Consider the following 22164-nt stretch of genomic DNA (forward strand, 5'->3'; position numbering starts at 1 on the left):
CCAACATGGGGCTTGAACCCATGACCCATGAGATCATGACCTGAGCTGAAACCAAGAGTCAGCCACCCAACTGACTAAGCCACCCAGGTGCCCCTTTCCACAGGTTGTTTTAAAAAACTAATGCCTCTTGATATTGATGAATTAGATTTTTTTCAAAGTAAACATATGGATGGTCAAAACCATATATTCCAAGTACTCTGGTTTATGACAACCAAGCCTTTAATTTTCAAACTTTCTTTAACAGCAGCCTTTGTTAAAAATGAAATCTCGCACGGAGTCCCAACTCTTAAAACCAATTGAGCTGGACCAGTTCTGGTTGAAAGGGAAAGTGAAGCCCTGTTCCTTCCATCTCCTGTCCCTCCCCACCCATCCTGGCTGCCTCTGAGGTTCAGCAGAACACTTCTGGAAGCCACCATCCTAACTTAGATTAATGTATAAATTCAGAGAATCGAGCCTTGGATGAAGTGCTGTAGATCACTCCCCATCACTATTTTCCTAAGCTGAATTTTGGATCAGCACTGACTAAGGATGTAGGGAAACAGTTATTCATCAGTGCAAATTAGTGCACCTATTCTGAAAGACAATTGGGCAATATCTATAAAAAGTAGTACTAAGTAGTAGTGAATTCAAGGTTATATTCCCAAACACATACAAGCATTCTAAGTTGCCACTTAAGTGCAGACCCATATGATGACATGATTGGCCAAGTTGAAGACAGGATAAGGATCCTCTTAGGCAGTGGTTCTCAAGCTTAAGCTGATATCAGAGTCACCTGGAGGCTTGTTAAAACATAGATTGATATAATCCAACCCCAGAATTTCTGATTCTGTGGGCCTGGGAAGGAGCCTGAGAATCTGTATGTCTCACAAATTCCCAGGTAATCCTGTTGCTGCTAGTCTGGGGACCACGGCTTGAGAATCACTGCCCTTTAGGAAATTTAAGGAAACCTAAAGTGGTCACCCCACCTATCCAGACAGCACCCACTTGCAGGTACATAATACTCCTCAAAATATAATTTTGAATATAATGTAACCCAAATGTATGGAACAATCAAGGCATTCAAGTGATGTGATTTAACATGGCAACAACAAATGTTAAAGTGAGAAAAAACTGAAAACCTCATTGTCATCTTGGCCTTAAAAATATACATTAGTGGGACGCCTGGGTGGCTCAGTCATTAAGCATCTGCCTTCAGCTCAGGTTATGATCCCTGCTCTGTGGGAAGCCTGCTTCTCCCTCTCCCACTCCCCCTGTTTGTGTTCCCTCTCTCGCTGTCTCTGTGGCTCAGTTGGTTAAGCGACTGCCTTCGGCTCAGGTCATGATCCTGGAGCCCCAGGATCGGGTCCCACATTGGGCTCCCTGCTCGGCAGGGAGTCTGCTTCTCCCTCTGACCTTCCCCCCTCTCATGTGCTCTCTCTCTCTCTCATTCTCTCTCTCAAATAAATAAATACAATCTTAAAAAAATCAAATAAATAAATCTTTAAAATTATATTACACACACACACGTTAGTAAAGAAGCCTAAAGGTCTAATTGAGCGAGACAACCTCCTGGTAGACAAAAACAAAGAGAAAAAAAAACAACAAAAAACCTAACATCTCATTGGTTTGATTTACTTTAATTCTGAGTGAGATTTCATGTTTATATTTCTTTTTCTGTGGACTATCTTTTGATGCATATCCTTTCCCTTTTTTAATAGGATTATTCATCTTTTTTTTTTTTAACAATTTAACACAACCTTCTGTCAGCCATTGGGTTGCAAATATTTTTCAAGTTTGCTTTAACTTTGTGGTCATTTTTTAATTTGCATGTTTTGAAATTTGTTATATCCAAGCATATATATTAATCTTTTCCTTACTACCTTGTGATTTTATATTTTGAAACTTAGAAAGCTCAAAATCTTCTCTATTGCAAATCACATTTTTTTAAAATTTCATCTGTTTTCCTCTATCACTTCTTATGGATTTGTGTTTTTATGGTTAAATCTTTGACTCATCAGGATTTTACCTTGATAGATAGAGTGATCTAGCTTTATTCTTTTCATCAACCACTAACAAGGTACCCTTAAGCTACTTACTAAATTATCTAATATAAAGCTGCCCTTCTAAAGAAAAGGAAAAGAGCAGTATTTCCCAGGCTTCCCTGATGACAAGAATCCCCTAAGGCACATATTAAAATACAAGTTCCAGGGGCACCTGGGTGGCTCAGTCATTAAGCATCTACCTTTGGCTCAGGTCATGATCCCAGGGTCCTGGGATTGAACCCCATGTCAGGCTCCCTGCTCTGCAGGAAGCCTGCTTCTTCCTCTCCCATTCCCCCTGCTTGTGTTCCCTCTCTGGCTGTCTCTCTCTCTCTAATGAATAAAATCTTTAAAAAATAAAATAAAATAAAATACAAGTTCCCAGGCCCCTCTCCAAGAAACTCTAATTAATTAGGGGGGCAGGAGTTTATATAATTTCAACAAGTACCCCCAGATGATTTTTATCATCTAGGAAGTTTGGCAAACACTAGAGTAGACTCTGTTCTGGATCTAAATAGAACCATGCCATCAGAGACTGGATCTTGGACATTTCTTGAGAAGTCTGAGAATTTGCATTTCTCATAAATTCCTGGAGCTGAGGAATTAAATCTAAACCTGTATTTCTGACCTTGTCTTCTACTAACTCTCCATATCCCTGTCTCTGTTTGATTTTCCTCCCTAGAATCTATCACCATGTGACATATTATTTGCTTGTCAGTAAAGATAGGAATTTCATTTTCCTCCATTAGGACTATGGGTGGTATACAGTAGATGCAAAGCAATAGTCGTCTAATGAATTAATTAATGTTTCTCCAGTTCAGAGTTCTCTTCTGAGATCCTGACTCTGTTACCCACTGCCTGGTAGATATTTTACTTGAATGTCCCATGGGAACTTTAAACTTAATATATCCGAGATTGAGCTCATCATTTCTCCCACTTCTCCCATTTCTCCCATTTCAACCCAAACCCTGACTGCTAGTGCACCCTGGCTTTGGACAATAGCCTCAACAACAACCCTCCTACTTAAGGAGAAGGCATCCTTGAGACGCTCTCATCTATATCCTACCACTAAGGCGTGGTGATCCTACTTTTCATCCTCTCTAAAATCTGCACTCACCTCTCCAATGCCTTAGTTCAACTCATCATTATCTCTTGCCTGAATTATTGCAAAAGGTTCCTCTAGTCCCAACATCCTCCCCAATAAGTACAAATTTCTACAAATCTGTAACCCTCACTTAAAATCTTTCAATGGTTCTACACTGTCTTGAGATGTAGTTTAATTGCCTTAACTTGACTCACTAGACTCACTCATACCAACCTGTCATCTATTTTCTCATGCCCTTCAGCCCTTGATCCAACAGAATTAACTATTCCTTCTCCATGGACAAGCAGTGGTGAAGCAAGAGGGGAACAATGACAGCACTCTGTCCTGGGTGGAGGCAGCAATGGGCTATCTGATGCACTGCCTATAGGAAATTTTTCAGTCTAAATTGGTATTGCTTAAAAACCAATTTTTGCAGGAAAAAGTTGGAAAAAAATTATTGAGGAAAAACTCCCTTCTACCGTTTTAGGGTCTGTGGCTGGGCCCAAGAATTAAACTGACATAAGATAGATTAATAGGAGAAAAGCACACACATCTTATTTAATATTTTTATGTGCACACAGGAAAGTATACATGGAAAATGAAGACCCACAGAAGCACTGAAGACTGAGAGCTTATATGCTTTTAATTTTTTTACTTTTAAGAAAGGTATTTTATTATTTTTTAAAAGACTTTATTTATTTGACAGAGAGAGAGAAGGAGCACAAGTAGGCAGAGTGGCAGGCAGAGGAAGAGGGAGAAGCAGACTCCCAGCTGAGCAGGGAGCCCATGGGACTCAATCCCAGGACCCTGGGATCACGACCTGAGCTGAAGGCAGATGCTTAACCAACTGAGCCACCCAGGCACCCCGAGCTTATATACTTTTTAAACAAAGAAATTACAAATTTGTGAAGAGGTGACAAGACAAAGGGGTTTGGGCTAGGGACAGTAAATTGTGGGACAGTAACTGACAAATACATGAAGGAAACTAATGGAAGATCAGGGTTACTTTAGGTTTGTTTGTCCAGATTCATTTTGGCATTAATTCCCAGTCTCCTGTGATAAAAATGTTCTTCTCTTCCTGATCCAGGGAGAGGAAATTTTATGACCTGATTTAGGTAGAAAGGGGAAGGTCAGAGAGCCCTTCCTGTACCTGCTGTTCCCCAAGAGACTTCAGCTCAAAATAATGTCAAAGCAGCATATTATGGGGTGGCATGTTCTGAACCAGCAATTCTAGATGATGATAGTAAGAGAGGAGAAAAAAAAAAAAAGCCAGGCTCCAATCTCCAGAAACAGATCAAATGCAGCAGGTTCAATGCATTACAAACTGATGTGATAACAGCTAAGCTATGTCGTTCTCTTGCTGGACATAAACATCTTGCACAACTTCAGACATGGTCACTTGCACAACACCAAGTACCAGATAGCTCACTCTCCCGGCTAACACACTTGACTGCTTTACCAATTACTGCTTTAGCTTTGATTAGTCCCCACCCGCTTCCATAGATAAGATTTATTGAGGTGTCCAATCACAGAATTGTTCCATTTTCTAGTAGCACCTAATCCAGAGTGAGCCCTTGTTTCCTTAGATCCTCCCCCAAATTACCCAACTACAGCCCAAATCCAAACCAAGTAGGTTCTTTCTAACACCCTCTTGCTGGGACATCCCATAGTTCCTCACGGTGTGTTTTGCTGCAACAATAAACAGAACTTACTCAACTGCATGTGTGTCCCTGTTGGTGTATGGGTGAAGGGCATTGTTAAAATGCAAAATCTCTTATAGATCTAACTTTTAAACAACTGCTACGGTCATTGTTGAGCTTTAACAAAATACACGTAGACTTCCAATTAGACCGTTTTTATTACTCAGGACTTCTGCCTGCATTGCATTTCCCCTTCTCTTGCCAGGTAACCTCTGCTCATTCTCAGGCCTTAGCTAAAGTGATACTGCTTCTGGAAAACCACCTTCAAGGTTTCCCCAGTTAGAGCCCCTCTGGACCTATATTTCCTTTCTGATAGTGTCAATGCTTGTTTAACTGTTTATTACCACAGCCAGCTTGTGAGCAGCATACGGATATGGCTTGACTGACTTCTGGGATGGGGGATAGAGTCTACAGTTCTCCTGAGGATCCCCCGCTACTGTGGGTCAGCAGGTAAGAGGAAGCCAAGCACCCTGGATGAGAAATGTTTTGAGTTTCCCTTGTCACTAGCATTTTATTTATTTATTCTTAAAGAATTTTATTATTTATTTTGTAATAAAGAATATATAATAATAAAGAATTTTATTTATTTGAGAGAAAGCACGAATGGTTGGGAGGGGCAGAGAAAGAGAGGGAGAGAGAGCAGGGAGCCTGATGCGGGGCTCGATCCCAGGACCCTGAGATCACGACCTGAGCTGAAGGCAGACGCTTCACTGACTGAACCACCCAGGCGCCCCTGTCGTTATCATTTTAACATGAGGATTCAGAGTGATAAACACTCATGTTCCCGAGAGCTCTTCTGTCATGTGTTTAGGGATGACACCCAATCCAAAAGATCGCTCACGGGGGACCCTGTGCAGTCCAGCAGCCTTGACCATCAGAGCTGCCCCTAGGAAGGTAAAATGGTATGGAGTATCCAGTGTTGATATGAATGTCCTGTGTGGACACTCCAGTCTGCTTCCCTGGCCCAGAAACACAGTATTCCACATACAGATTTGCTATACTGATTAAAATGTATGTTTTGAGGCAGAAAAAGATTCCCTACATTATAGTGGGACTGAGAAATTACATGTCAGGATGAAGCCTGATACAAATTAAACAAATGAGTAACAAACCCTTCTGGAGAGGAGCTTATAATGGAAACACTGATGGGATATAATTATGATCTGGATTTTGATCACTACATTCTACTGAAGACCCCTCCAATATACAGTAGTTATGTAAAATACCGGTACACTGTTGTCGAGTGGCATTTGAGAAAACCATTAGGGTAAAGTTAATTTTTCTGAGCCTCGAAAACCACAGTGATGATTAAATGAAGAAGCCAACACTCTATTCTCTTTGCTACAGAGGAATTCAAGGAAGGTGAGAGAAGGGGGTGACTAGTGGCAATACACTCAGCTCCTATCTGTTTTGTCTTCACTTCTAAGCAATTCTCAGCCTTCACAGTTTATGTTGAAGGTCTAATTGGAGGACTGGTACACAAGTAGCCTGACAGAATTTTCCCAAATAATTAAACTCAACAATAATTATGGGTTGACCTGTGGTACATACAACATAAGTCACAATTACTACTCTCAAGGAATTTATAATCCAGTGGAAGAGAGATAATCCAAATGCACAAAGTACCAATACGCAAAGCTATACGCTGTAGGTGCTACTGGGCCTTAAGGCTCCTTATTTAGTCAGGGGATTAGAAAAAGCTTAGGAAAATTAAAGGCTTAAAAGATGCGTAAAATCTTAAGGAAGAGACAAAACTGAGGAGTGTTTAGGGCACGCCTGGCACAAGGAAACAGTGAGAACTATGGTTTGGAGGCCCATAAGGTCTGAATGAGCAAAGCACTAGACAAAGAGAAGCAGAACCTTGCAATGGGTGACAGTCACTGGTATGAGGTCAGCCCGGAGAAGAGACCGTGAATGTCATGCTAAAGACTTAGAACAATAAGACTACATTAGCTATTGAAGGTTTGTCATCAGAAAGCAGTTCCAGCGGAGTTGTGTAAATATCTCCAATGAGAGAGAAAAAAATTGGTAATGCCCCTCAGTGACAGAATTGTCCCCCCTTTTAAAAAAGGAGATGTGCTACAGATGCTTTTTTATTGGTTCTAAATCCCTTTACAATTGCCCTTCTATCTTTTTTTTTTTTTTTCTTTAGCAAAGAATACCATTCTACCCTGGCTTCAGCACTGAGATGCCATTTAGGCTCAACTTCAAGCTAAGCCTGATCCAGAAGTTCAAAGATGAGAATTAAGAAACTGGAAAAAAATCAAAATACACTCTTAGAATTAGGCCACCCAATCTTGGCAGTTTTTTTCTCCTATTCTGTCTTGGGCCTCAGGAGGAGGCAAGCTGGGGACCTCAGACTAGGGATAACTGACTAGTGATAAGGTGCTCAATATAATGGACAATTGAGTTCTATGTCAGGGAAAGTTGAGTTGAGAACGGGAAATGTGACACTTTAAAATCCTCCTATTTTCTTCTTCTAGGGTCCTCAATCTTCATAAAGAGAGTTAGTTTCAATTTTCTGAAAGCTTTGAGTTCTCTGTGTGTGTATACATGCACATATGAACAGATCTGTACACCAAGTCTCTAAAAAGAATACCTGTGGGGCTTTCCTCTCCCTGATGGGAATACAAAGAAAGGGAAAGTTGGCAGAAAGATTAGTCTTTGAAATTCACTAAAAGATTCTATTCCACTGGTTTGGTGTGACAGATCTACTACAGCAAGTCTAAACTTTGCCTGGGGATGCACCATGTGGCCATGGCATCGCTGTCCATGGTGCTGACACATCATGGTGTGCTGGGTAGACATGGTTGTTTCTCTCTCTCTTTTTAAGATTTTATTTATTTATTTAAGAGAGAGAAACAGCATGAGAGGGGAGAGGGTCAGAGGGAGAAGCAGGCTCCCCGCTGAGCCGGGAGCCCGATGTGGGACTCGATTCCAGGAGTCCGGGATCATGATCTAAGCCGAAGGCAGTCGCTTAACCGACTGAGCCACCCAGGCATCTCCATGGTTGTTTCTCTTAACTCTGAGAAGATGATGTTGAATTAAAGTACTTGCGAGCACTTACGTCACAATGGCCAGAGTTGTATGTATCCTATTTTCTATCTGAGAGTAACTTTAGTTTTTACTGTACTGCAGAACACAATGATCATTTCCATATCCCAATGTATGCAGAAAATTCATACACTGAGTTTTTTTTTTTCATACACTGAGTTCTATCATGTGTCAGTTAATTACAAAACTTCCCCCTCTGAGAGCACATGGTCTATCCTTCCTTCCCCACATCTCTCTACTTACAACTCTACCTGGCTCTGAAAGTACTCTACAATCTGATCGTAATACCGGCATGGCCCTATCTCCTACTTTCAGCAACAGCAAGAGTAATTGCCTCTTCACCCATCATGTGCCACTAACATTCTCCTCTATTTTTTAGCTCATTCTGGTTCCCAGACTGTAATTCCCTGCACTTGTTATCATCTCCCTTCCTACTCATAAAAACTATACCCAGATTTCAAGATCCAGCAACCACCCTGCCTCCTTCATGAAAACTTCCTTGATAACCCAAGTACTTTTAACCCCCTCTCCAAATTCCTTCAGAACTTATTATTTGACAAATGTGGCATTTCATCTTGAAACCATAGCATATTTGGAAGGGAATCTCAACTTTAATTCTGTCACAATGCAGTACAATGGAAAGGGCATGTGTTTTAGTCCCAGACAACTCTTGATTTCAATTCTAGTTCCTCCATTCCCTAGCTTGAGTGAGGTAGTTCGCCTTTCAGAGCCTCACTTCTCTAACTATGAAGAGTAACCTTTATCCTACATAAAATTATACATGTAGTAAATTATTTGGCACACAACAGGCTCTAAATAAGTAAGTTTTTGCTCTCTTCCTCTTCCCCCACTGTAGCCTTCATACCACCTACCACATGTTAAACACATGGTAAATGTGTCTATACTGAAATGCATACAAAATTCAGCTTATCTACCCAAATGTGCTGTAGATCCACCTGCAAAAACTGGCCATCTCTGATCAAGCACATTTTGGGCAGAGAAGTGTTCACAAAGCCTGGGAGCGCAAACGTAAGAGAGACCATTTGAAGAAGATGTTGAAATACTTGGCTCTTGAAATGGTTCTGATGATGGCTAATTTTATGTGTCAACTTGACTGGGCTAAGGTCTGCTCAGATAGCTGGTAAAACATTTCTGGATGTGTCTGTGTGGGTGTTTCCCAAAGAGGTTAGCATTTCAATCAGTAGACTGAGTAAAGAAGATAGACGCCACCAATGTGGGCATCATTCAATACACTGAGGGCCTGAATAGAACAAAAAGGTAGAAGGGTGCATTTGCTCTCTACCTGAGCTTGGGCATCCACCTTCTCCTGCCCTTGGACATCAGAGTTCCTAGTTCTTAAGCCTTTGGACTTGGACCAGCACTTACACCATCAGCCTCCTGATTCTTGGGTCTTTGGACTGAGATTAGGATTGGCTTCCATGGTTCTCATGCCTTCAGATTTAACTGAATTACACTATCAGTTTTCTGGGTTCTCCATCTTGCCTGCTTGACAACAGCTTTTGGGACTATCGGACCTCCATTATCCCATAAGCCAATTTCTATAATATATCTCCTCTTACATATATCTGTATATACATCTCATTGGCTCCGTTTCTCTGAAGAACTCTAATACAGTAATGTTCTCAGTCAGGGTCTGATGAATGAGTACAAATACTGCGAAGCCATTCACAGACATGGGCACTGGCAAAGAATACAAGTGGATGTGGAGCTCTGACTCCTGAACAACCAGCGCCCCAAACTCTTTAAAATTCAAAGTACAGTGTTGGAGAAATTTCCACTCTCTACAGCATGCCAAATTTTGACATTTTCCCCACTGACATTTTTTTATTTTCTATTATCAGAAAGGGCAGAATTTCTTCTGAAAAGGAGAAGAAGATACACAGAATATCGGCTTTAAGTGTTATTTTTGTTCTTGAAAAGGCTTCTCATAGACTTTAAAAGAAAGCTTTTTTCCTTCAGAGATTTATTTTGATAGAATTATCTGAGCCTTGTCAGGAAGAACAAAATTTTGTGAGCCTACCATACCAGTAAAATGCCAAATTATATGCTGTAAGTTTTTTGTTTTATTATCTCTGAGTCCAGTCAAAGAGAGAAAAGATTTTGAATCCAGAACTATTAGCATTTGGAAACAAAAGAGTCTTCACCACAGCCCGCTCCCCCAGGGCCTGCTTCCCCAGCCCTTCAGGCTCCATCACTCAGGAGGGAAGAGGCCATACCTCCTTCTCCTCCACCAAGCATGTCTCTTCTGGAGAGTCAAGGAGTTTACAAACAGTATCAATATCCTCAGCAATCTCTTTCACAAGCTTAAAGTCAGCTTTACAATGAGCTCCAGGACGTCAGTACACACACACTCATACACCCCCTACAAAATAACATTTTACCAAGGGCATGAAGTCCTTGCTGGTCCATCCCAGACCCAGAGAAGTACCAGTATGTAGTGGAAAGAGCTTCAACTTTAAAATGGGACACACCTGAATGTGAATCCTGGTTCTATTACTGTCCAGCTCTGCTACTTTGGGCAAATACCTAACCTCTCTGAGCCTCAGTTTCTTCCTGGGTAAAGAGGAGATAGTAATATCTACGTTGAGGGTCACGGTTCAAAAATTAAATATGTAAAATACTGAACACACTGGCTTGCCTGTAGTGCAAGTTCAGTAAATGATATGCTGTTACTATAGAGCGAAAGCTGGAACTACAACACCTGAGAGATAAGCTTTAGGTGTTGGAGACACCAGAGGAAGGCCACTGGGATGGAAAGAAGCACCAAGAGGGAGCAAGTTGGTAAGGCTGGAGAAAGGAGCAAGGTCCACGTCATGTAGGATTTCATGTAACCACGGTAAGGACTCTGGAGTTTTCTTCAAAGGGTGGCAGAAAAGCCATAAAGGGTTTGGACTAGGGGAATAAAACGATTAGATTTGTTTTAAAAATATGACTTTGGCTGCTGTGTGGAAAACAGACTGCAGTTGAACAGTTAGGAGGCTATTCTAATAGTCCAGGTGAGAGCTGATGGCGGAGGGAGGTGATGGTGCAGGTGGCAAGAACTGAAGTGCAGTATGCCTTGATGGGGGAGTTGACAGAGCTCATCGATGGGCTGGATGTATGGAGAGGGGAGGGAAAATGTGATTTTTAGGTTTTTCCCCTAAGGAATTAGGAGAATAGAATAGCCATGAATGAGACAAGGAAGACAGTGGGAGAAGAAGTTGGGGTCAGAGATTTCTATTAAATTTCTACCTTTTTTTTTTCTTTTTTAAAGTAGGTTCCATGCCCAGCGTGAAGCCCAGTGCGGAGCTTGAACTCACAACCCTGAGATCAAGACCTGAGCTGAGATCAAGAGTGGGACACTTCACCAGCTGAGCCACCCAGGTGCCCCTTCTATTAGATCTCTATCCAAATGGGAATTGGTGGAGGAGACAGGAATTTGGGTGTCATCATCATAAAGGTGGTATATAAAGCCAGGAGACTAGAGGAGATTGCCAAGGCAGAGAGAGAAGGAACCTAAGGACTGAGGCCATGTTACTGCAATGTTTAGAGGTTGGAAAAAGGGGGAAATCCAGTAAAGGAGTCTGGAGGACTATTCACCTCTGGATTTGGCAACACGAAATATTGGTAAAATGTGGTTTTGGGTTACCACAAAAGCCTGATTCAAGAGTGAATGGAAACTGGGGTGCCTGGCTGGCTCAGTCAATAGAGCATCCAACTCTTGATTTTGGGGTCATGAACTCGGGCCCTACGTTGGGTATGGAGATCACTTAAATAAATAAAACTTAAAAAAAGAGTGAATGGGAACTGATGAAGCCGAGGAAAGATCAGTATAGACAACTCTAGCAAGAATTTTATTATAAAGAGGAAAAAACCAGGGAGTTGCTGGAAGGAAAAATAGATCCTGGAGGGTTTTTTTAAGATGGAAAATATATCAGAATGCTTGCTGATGGGGATCATTCAGCAGACACGGGAACTTAATGGTGCAGGAGAAAGAAGGGAGAATTTCAGGAGTGAAGTCCTTGAGGAGGCAAGAGGAGATGAGATCTGAATATAAGTGGGAGGATGAACCTTAGACACAATGGATCATAAGAGGAAAGAAGGCCAAGTTTATGGGCACAGATGTAAGAGGCTGGTAGAATGTCTTTCATATTCAAGAACAGAGCCTGGGCCAGGGCACATTACTGGATCCTATATCGGAAAGGGTGGCATTCTATTATACCAAGAGATTTCACAGCACAAAATAGGAGAAAGTTAATTTTATTTTCCTCCTGGTTCCCTCCCATCGATCCCTCCTGCCGTCTTTGTGGCTTTTCTAACCAGACTCCAGCATGGACACTGCATGCTAATGAGACAATACTGGGTCCAATCCCAGGCACTTGTTTCTGAATAATTAATCTGGCACTTTACCAGCACCTACGAGCCTTGGTTTTTCTGATGACTAAATAAAAGGCCAAGGCTCTTAACAACCATCAACTAGCTCTTCGGTATGGTTTGGCTCCATGTCATATGAACACACCGGGAAGTCTGGACCGATCTGATGAAAGGAGAACAGCCTCCCCCTTTTGGCTCTCCACCAAACCATAGCTCAGACAGCAGGGGTTCAGCTTAGTCACTCCAGGGAGATGATGGAGGATAGGATGTCCTGACAATTCTGACCCCTCACACCCATTTCAAGCATCACCTGGGACCCTCTGGCTTTCCTGAGTCCCCTCCAAGTATTTAAGTGCCTTGTTTTGTTTGCTTTCTGGCAATTCGCCTGTCTCCCTCCACTCCATCCTATAGTCTTATGTTTCTCCTGAATGTGAATGTGATCAATATCAGCTTAGGTTCCCCAGACGGCATGACACGAGCCCAACATTCAAAATAAAAGAAAGTCTCCTCCCTACTGAAAATGAAACAAACACAAAAACGAAACCGTAACAGGTTTCTCTCAGCTTATGTTTGAAAATGGCCAAGCAGAAGCCCCACCTTTTAGACGAGCTTTACGACTTAACGATGACTGAAAGAAAGAAGAGCATGAGGATTGGTTAGCAACGGGTTTCTGTGACACCTGCTGGGGCTGTAGAGCTTTGCTGAATTCACAAGGGGCATCTGAGGCACTGAGATGGCAGAGATTGTTGTGGCAGAAGCAACTGGAAAATGTCCGGAGACTGAAACACAGACAGATTAACATCACCCCGATGGACACTAATGACTTGCACTTTGAAACGCCAGAGGCTCATACTGCCAGTTAAGACAAGGAAAAAAACACATTTCTCATCTCCAAAGACCTTAGATCTTTCCAAACTCTGCAGGCAAATGCAGCCATCGTGAATTTCTTGCAGCTGGGCAGCCCCTTCCTGCCGGTAGGGGAGTCATTGCCAGAGTCAGTAAAGCTGAATAAAACAATCACTGAAAACCTCCTAGGGGTTGTTAGCAATGATTCCATTTATAATTCAATGTATTCAAGCCTGCAGCATTTCCAAATACCAAGCTAATTTTAGTGGTACTAGGTAAACCACTCTTTCCCCTGGATATTCACAAGCTTAACAAATGGGTTTCTAAACAAGTTTTATGATTTACCATCGACAGATAATTAGAATGTCTTTTCAATCACTGGCATCTGGATAAAGTAATTTTGTCCCAGCATGGGCATTTCTAGGAAGCAAACAAAAGTCAAGGAGGAAAGAGCTCGCTGGAAGCATGCTCAAAAGGAAAAATTTTCAAGACCTGCTCTCAGCTGCAGGAAGGGAATACTCCCACACAAATTTGATTAGCAAAAGAAACGTGGACTTTGAGTGGTGAAGATCAACAAAAGGATATCCAACGTGACTGAAGCAAAGGAGTATCTGGTTAAACATCTAAAACTGCAAAAGGGCAGGAACTAATAAAATGTAATGTCAATCTCAAGAATTCAGTGCTAGATGCATCTAAAATTCACAAGTAATCAGGTTTCTAAAGTCAGTTTACAACTTCCAAATCTGGTCAGCAAATAATGGTGCTCCATACCAGGTGCTACAGGCAAGGGAAGAGAGAAAACTGGACCTGAGTTCTTAGTCAATTTTTTCTTTTTAAAGTAGGCTCCACGATCAACGTGGGCATGGGGCTTGAACTCATGACCCTGAGATCAAGAGTTGCATGCTCTACTGACTGAGTCAGCCAGGCGCCCCCCACTCAGTAAATTTCTGATATGGTTGAGAAGGCAAGAGTAACAGGACAAAGGGAGGATAGAATTTGATGCAAATTGTGTGATGCTGATTTTAAGTTGAGTATAGTGCTCACTTCGGCAGCACATATATTAAGTTGAGTATAAGAAGCTCAGAAATGAGAGAAACTAGTGTTGGCTGGGGTGGAATAGTTCCTGGGAGGCAGAAGACCCCAAATGAATCCAAACATTTCTCCCCCGAGCCTGCCTGCAATTGTCACTATTATTGCCATGAAAGGCATTATTTTAAAGCAGTACAGGGTAGTGGTTAAATAACTGGCTTTGGAACTTAGCCTTTCTGTGCCTCAGTTTCCTCATTTTAAAAATATAGTTGATAACAGAATCCACATAATAGAACCATTATGAACGTTAAATGAGTTAATTGATGTAATTCACTCAATATATTTATAGTTCGGTGTGCATCAGAGTCACCTGGGAAGTTTATGTAAAACATGTATGTCGTGGGATCAGTAGAAGTTGAAGAAACTACGCCCCCTAGAGCACCTAATTATACCTGGGGAGGTGGTAGCGCGTAGTGTAGAATTTGAGACTTTCTTTGAAACTCTTCTTTCCAAGCCATTTGGCCAGTAGGTCATTCCACCTCTGCTCTAGGGTATTTCTCCTCAACCTCTTGCACTATTTGGCTGTGGAATATTTTTGGTGTGTTAGTTTCAACTTGGAGTATATCTGATTTAAGAAAAAAAAATTCAGTCATCCTTAATTTGTTCCTTTTTTGAAACTTTGGAGGACAGTTTGGTGATATTTTACTCTTTTGGCATTTTCAGTGCATTATTTTTTTAAAAATGTAATGAATTTATAATCAACAAAATGATAAAGGAAATGATGAAAACACAGAGAATGAATTAAAACATTTAAATAATAATAAAAAAGAATAAACACTCATCATGTTTAGAGGAAGCATGCTATTAAAGAATAGCGATCCTATCCAAACTCAACATTAAAGAGGGCCTTTTATTAGTGCAACAGCAAAAACCCCTCAAATTAGCTTAAGTACAAAGGCGATTTGTTGGCCCAAATAACTGGGAACTCCAGGGGTAAATTTGTCTTCAAGCACAACTGGACAGAAAAACACCAATGAAGTCATCAGGCCTCTCTCCAGTCCTTGGCTCTGCTTCTCTGCACATCCTCATTCTCTACCAAATACAGGTGTCTTCATGGGGCAGGAAGAATGGCTCCCAGCAATTACTGATTCACATGTTCATGGCTGATGACTCTGGGATTACATATCTCCCCTACTAGCCACAGTTAGTAAAAGTGAACGAATTATGTCAATTGCCTTACTTTGGGTCCCCAAAACAATCACTCTAGCCAAAAGGATGGGATTGTCTCATAGTCTAGGCCTGGGTCATATGCTGATCCAGTGACCAGAAGTGGGGGATGGTATCAGAAATCAAAAGTACATATGTTTGGGAAATACTGTAGACCAACCCAAAACAAAATGCTGACTAAAAATCCTTCTAACATGCAGTGATAAACACGTATCTTTCTTCCAATATAGAATTCATTTAAAAAAAACACATTTATTTTAGAGAGAGAGTGCCCGTGGTGGGGAGGGATAAAGGGAGAGGGAGAGAGAGCCTGAAGCAGACTCTGCACTGAGCAGAGCCTGACACGGGGCTCTATCTCACCACCCTGAGATCATGACCTGAACAGAAACCAAGAGTCAGACACTGAACGGACTGCATCACCCCAGGCGCCTCCCCATATATAATTCAAAAAATGCTTTAAGCTACTATAATTCAACTGTCCCACCCTCCATTGAAAACATACTGCTCACTCTTCAGTGGGAGACAACCTAAAGACACATCGTTTCTAGATCCTGCTTTGTGTAACATATTTCCAGGTCACTTGCATTTCTCCCAAACAGGCCTGGAAAGCAAGATGGGTAGCCAAGAACAAGAGCCATATTGGTGTCTTTGCAACTTAATGCAATGGAAAATCCATATATTCTTCACTTAGCCCAAGTAAATGCTATTAATCTCTCTCTCCAAATTGAACTGAAATTATTGAAAAGCAAATTGCATAAAGGTGTCCAGCTTCTTTTTAAAAAGTTTTATTTATGTAAGTAATCTCTTCACCCAATGTGGGGCTTGAACTCAGCACCCAAGATCAAGAGTCATACAGTCTTCTGACTGAGCCAGCCAGGAGCCCCAAAAGTGTCCAACTTTTAAAATGTAAGTTATTTTTCAACCCTTAGAGAGACACAAGCTTAACAAAACCTCCACATTATCTATTGCTCTAAGAAAATTAAATACATTTTCTAGTTCCTTAAAAACAATACAAACAAAAAACTCCAATTAACCAGGAAATTTAAAAGACCCATGACACATTTTAGGAATTAATAATGACTGTTAATAAAGATTTCTTAAAATTTATGCTTGGCTGTTGCGAGGATTATAACTGGTTTCTGTCTTGAAGTACACCAAAATGCCAATTATGTTTGACTCCTTTTCTGTATTGATTTATCCAGACACTATCTGCCCTGTGGGAAACACATAAACTTTCAGCCTTCACACATGGCAACACTGGGAAAATATCAGAAACAATCCCTTGTTGCCAGTGCTGGTTACTTTCTTATAGTAAATGACCCTGCAGTCTTCCTGGTTTGTGTGCTCATGAAAGAATTATTATTTGACAGAAGTGTTGCTGAAGGGTGTAACAATGACAAATTGGACCTCTACTTATAATGAGAATCTGGGGGCTGTGTGCAAATAAAGGTCTAGGCAGAATATTTTTTGAATAATTGAGAATTATACACATGAATAAATTTGGATATGAAAAATGTAGTCACAGATGGAGGAAGCCCTTGATTCATCAGACAAGTGCCTTAAAAGAAAATACAATCATAACTAAACATTAAATCTGCTGCTTAAAATATATTAAAGCTTTTAAGCAAAATAGGCTTTTAAACTCAAGGCGATCACTTGGTTCTTTGCTCCCACTATTTTGAATGTATTTGTGTGAAAATTGGAGGAGACTCCAAAAAGGCCAATGAACAATTATGAATGATCAGTATGTGATCCATCATAAGTTGTTATGAGGTAAAAAAAAAAAAAAAAAAAAGGTTAATTGACCAAAGTAAAAAGAGATTAATGTCCACTGGGGTGTTGAGTACCACACTTTCAGCTCAAATTTTGAAGATAAATGTTTCCTTAAAAAAAAACAAAAAACAAAAAACAAAATACCACCACAGCCACTCTGGAAAACAGTATGGAGGTTCCTCAAAAAAGTAAAAATAGAGCTACCCTATGACCCAGCAATTGCACTAGGTATTTATCTAAAGGATACAAACATAGTGATTTGAAGGGGCACCTGCACCCCAATGTTTGTAGTAGCAATATCCATCATAGCCAAAATATGGAAAGAGCCCAGATGTCCACTGACAGATGAATGAATAAAGATGTGGTACATATACCACATTCATACCAATGTACACACACACACACACACACACACACACACACACACAAAATAGATTATTACTCAGCCACCAAAAAGAATGAAATCTTGCCATTTGCAACGACGTGGATGGAACTAGAGGGTATTAGGCTAAGCAAAATAAGTCAGTAAAAGACAAATACCGTATGATTTCACTTATATGTGGAATTCAAGAAACAAAACAGATGAATATTGGGGAAGGGAAGGAAAAATAAAATGAGACAAAAATTGAGAGGGAGGCAAACCCTAAGAGACACTGAAACAAATAGAGGGTTGGTGAATGGGAGGTGGGTGGGGACATGGGATAATTGGGTGATGGACGTTAAGGAGGGAACGTGATGTAATGAACACTGGGTATTATATGCAACTGATCAATCACCAAATTCTACCTTTGAAACTAATTTAAAAAAAACTTAAAAAAAACCCATCACTTCGGGTTTTTTTTTTTTTTTGACCACCACTTTGGTCTTAAATGAAAATCTCTGTAATGTAATGTAATGGCTATAATCTCAGATATTTCATATTACATGTAAAATTATTTAAAAAATGATTTAGAAACAATGGCAAGTTTTGATGTTAGAACAACTAGTTGCTGAAGAAGTCAATCAACCCTGTCGCTCCTATGAACGGGTCTCCAGCTCTCACAGGTACTTTTGCCTGCTGGGTGCTGTTTACTTTGCATTTACATTGACATGATTGAGTAGAGTACTTTTCAAACTTCTAGTCATGCTACATTAATGAGTATCGTGAAATCAAAATACAACCACCATTTCAGCTTTTTATGAACATTCATACATACAAATGTAGAAAGAACAGTAAAATCACCCGTATTCCATGATTATCAAGATATTATCACATACTTTCTTACATCACCACACAGCCATTGTCACACCTAAAAAAGTGAGCCATAATTCCTGGTATCATGTAATACATCTCAGGTGTCTAAAAATGTTTTCTTACAACTCGTTTGTTCGAATTAGGATCAATCAGCATTTTATTTATTTATTTATTTTTAAAAGAGTCTATAAATCTGAGAGAGAGAGACTGTGTGCATGAGAGAGCATGAGCAGGGGGAGGGGCAGAGGGAGAGGGAGAAGCAGGCTCCCCGCTAAGCAGGGAGCCCCACACAGGGATCGATCCCAGGAACCCGGGGATCACGACCTGAGCTGAAGGCAGAGGCTCAACCCACTGAGCCACCCAGGCGCCCCGGATCAATCAGCATTAAAAAAAAAAAAAAAAAAAGTGAAATAGAAGAATAGATTACTGCATATCCATGGGCATCATATGTGGGAAGGCTCGTTACTGTTTTATGACATTTCTTTTTATATGTGTGTATTTGTGTCATTTATAAAATGTATTTTCTTACCACTGGTCACAGTCACAGAAGCGTGAAAGCCATTGGTTTAGTGATCTTCTCCTCTACTCCATAGGCTCTGGGCAGATCTCAGGGTCCAAACACATTCTGCAGTTTAAGGAAGGAGAGCTCTGTATCTTCGCTCCTGCTGTTCCCTCTGCCTAGAACTCCCCTCGCCACCATGCCTACTATCTCATGTCTTCCTTAGCCTCCAAGGGCTGAAGGGTCATGGAACCTTTTTCTGTTCTCCTGCCCAGCTGTCACTTGGTTTGCCTCTTCTTTGTTGCTCTTATCACACTGCCTTTGGTAATGGTTATCTGGATACAATATGTTTTATACTACTGTATAAATTAAGCTCATTAAGTGTATCATGTATAACTTCTTTGCCCTGAGATGTAACTTGCTCTATGCTTTGCTTATCCTAAGCACTTAACAACTGAATAAACTGAATTGGGAGTTTGAGACACTAGCTATAGGTTATTAGGCAGTGTCAAAAAAAAAACAAAAACAAAAACCAGACTCCAAGGAGAAACTGGAGAAGAACCCAAACTCATAAGGTTAGACTAAATCATGAAAAGTAGCAACAACAATAATGGTAGCTACATCATTTTTCAGAGTTTCTTATGTGCCTGGTACTGTAAGAACTTCATTTATTTTATCTAATATTCCCAAAAAATCCTGGGAGGAAGGGTATCACCAGCATTACACATAAAGAAACCAAGTAGTTAAGTACTTTTGCAAAGTCTAGCATCTAAGCTGTCCTTTCTAATAAGATTCTATTCAGAGGCTATGGGACTCCCAATTTTTTAACCAACATTTGAATCCACTTCATAGTTCAGAATAAACTAAGGGAGAAACCAAGGATGATCAACTTGGACTTCTCTTCCACTTTGTCACAGCTTCTGCAGTCTAAAGAAATTGGAGGATTTGGGAAGTCTGAACTGAAAATCAAGCAAACATCGCTATTTTCCTCTTATACACATGCACAAAACACACACACACACGTGTGTGTGTGCATGCACTTTGCATGTGTTAACTATTCATTCTTCAGACCACAACCTAATGATCCTTTCCCTGGGAATCTTTTTGACTCCCAGGTGAGGTATATACTCTCTCATGGAAACATGTCTCTTTCCCTCAGAACCTGTTTCAGTGTGTAACTTATTTAGTGTGATTATTTTATTAATATCTGCCTTGTCCTCTGGGATACAAGCTCCATAACAATAAGGACCACTTCTGTTTTTGTTCATCATAGTTTTTCTAGCACTTAACTTGCTGCCTCGCAGATTTTAGGTGTTCAATAAATAGTGAATGTGTTTATGAATGAATAAATGAATGAATAACTAGATAAATTTCATCAGTCATTGTTTCATACTTTAAGAGGAAGCCTGGTACAGCAACAGAGAGAATGTTGGTTAGGGATGAAGGGTTTCAGGGATAGAAACAATTAGGAGAACATCCACTCATTCTCACTACTACCTCTCCCAGCCTTGTTGCATCCGTAACCATATACCGAATCTTTCCTTCTGTGACAATGGCTGGACTATCTAGATTCATATCTAAAGTCAACCCCTTCAGTTTTTACCGGACCCTATTCCCTCTTGTCTCCTCAATGTACTCATTCTCTCTCTCGTGCATTATCAAATTTTCACTTCCTACTGCAGCCCTATCCAACAGAATTTTCTATGATGATGGAAATGTTCTCTGTCCACGCTGTTCTATATGGTAGCTACTAGCCACTTGTGGCTATTGAGTACTTGAAATGTGGTTAATCACCGAGGAACTAAATTTTTAAAAGTTTAAATTAACTTAAATAGTTACATACAGATGATTTCCATCAGCAACAAACATGCTATTATTTCTTCCATCTTAAAAAATAATTAACCTCCCTTGGGCGCCTGGGTGGCTCAGATGGTTAAGCGTCTGCCTTTGGCTCAGGTCATGATCCCAGGGTCCTGGGATCGAGTCCTGCATTGGGCTTCCTGCTCCTTGGGAGCCTGCTTCTCCCTCTGCTTCTCTCTCTCTCTCTGTCTCTCATGAATAAATATATAAAATCTTAAAAAAAAAATAATTAACCTCCCTTGACTTCACACCCCTTCTAGATACCACCCCTTTCTCTGCTCCCTCCTTCACAGTATATTCCTCAAAATGTTGTCTACACTCCCTGTATCCACTTTCCCTTCCTTCATGTACTCTTTAACTTAACTTCAGTCTATCTTTTGACTCAAGAGGTCACCATAATGTTGCTCAGCATCACCAGGGACCTCTGTGTTGCCAAATCCTATGGTCAATGTTGAGTGCTCATTTTAATAGAATGAACAGCAGCATTTTATACGGTTCATAACTCCCTTCTTGAAAGACTTGCCTCTCTCTTACTTGGGATCTCACCTTTCCCTCTCTCAGGTCTCCTCTTACTTCTCTGGCTATTGTTTCTCAGCTTCCTGTGCTGGATTTTCACCTTTGCATCCTCTAAATACTGAAATGTCACAACCCTCAGTCCTTAAACCTCATCTCTCCTCTGTATTTTCTTCCTTGGTGCTTTCATCCGTTTCCATGGCTGCAAGTGTTAGGTATAGGCTGCAGATGCCCACATGTATCTCTTGCTCTGAAATCCAGACTTGCACTCTTAGAGCAACCCCCCTACTGAAAGCTGGTATCTGGATGTCTAACAGGCACCTCAAGCTTCATATTCCATAAGATCACTTTTTTTAAAAAAAGATTTTATTTATTTATTTGACAGAGAGATAGAAAGAGAGCACAAGTAGGCAGAGAGGCAGGCAGAGGGAGAGGGAGAAGCAGGCTCTCCACTGAGCAGGAAGCCGGACGTGGGGCTCGATCCCAGGACCCCGGGATCATGACCTGAGCCAAAGGCAGATGCTTAACCAACTGAGCCACCCAGGCGCCCCACCATAAGATCACTTTTGATTCACCTTTTAAATCTGCTCTTCCCTCAATCTTTCCCATTTTAATCAGTGCCACCTCCATCTTTCTAATTGCTCAGGCCCCAGGATGTTTGGAAACATCCTTGACTCATATGCCACAGCCAATCTATCAGCAATTCCCTCTTTGTCCTACTATTTAAATAAAGCGAGAACCTGACCCTTTCCCATCATCTTACCTGTACCCCCCCTCCCCCCCAGTTCAAGCTACTATCACGGCTAGCCTAGATTATTGCAAGAGACTCCTGACTGGTCTCCCTACTTTTATTTACCTTTATTCTCTTAAAATCACCTCTCTCAACAGCAGCCAGTGATCCTTTAAAAATGTAAATAGATTCACATCACAGCAAAACACCAACCTTTGCAATG

General features: G+C 40.9%; 1 long non-coding RNA gene across 4 annotated transcripts in view; it reads right to left on the reverse strand.

Moving 5' to 3' along the window:
• The window catches only part of LOC114209850 (uncharacterized), a 60556-nt gene that overhangs the window by 37129 nt on the left and 1263 nt on the right, over window positions 1-22164 (reverse strand). The window contains exon 2 of one of the 4 annotated variants that reach the window (XR_003609433.2): window positions 18869-18964. The exons of the other annotated variants lie outside the window; for them this stretch is intronic. This is a non-coding gene — a long non-coding RNA (uncharacterized LOC114209850). The remainder of the gene's footprint in view (window positions 1-18868; window positions 18965-22164) is intronic. 4 annotated transcript variants of the gene reach the window in all.

This window comes from Eumetopias jubatus, unplaced genomic scaffold, assembly GCF_037043125.1.
Source record: "Eumetopias jubatus isolate StellerSeaLion01/CBP00866 unplaced genomic scaffold, mEumJub1_p1.0 scaffold_9, whole genome shotgun sequence".
In the NCBI taxonomy this organism is placed as follows: domain Eukaryota; kingdom Metazoa; phylum Chordata; class Mammalia; order Carnivora; family Otariidae; genus Eumetopias; species Eumetopias jubatus.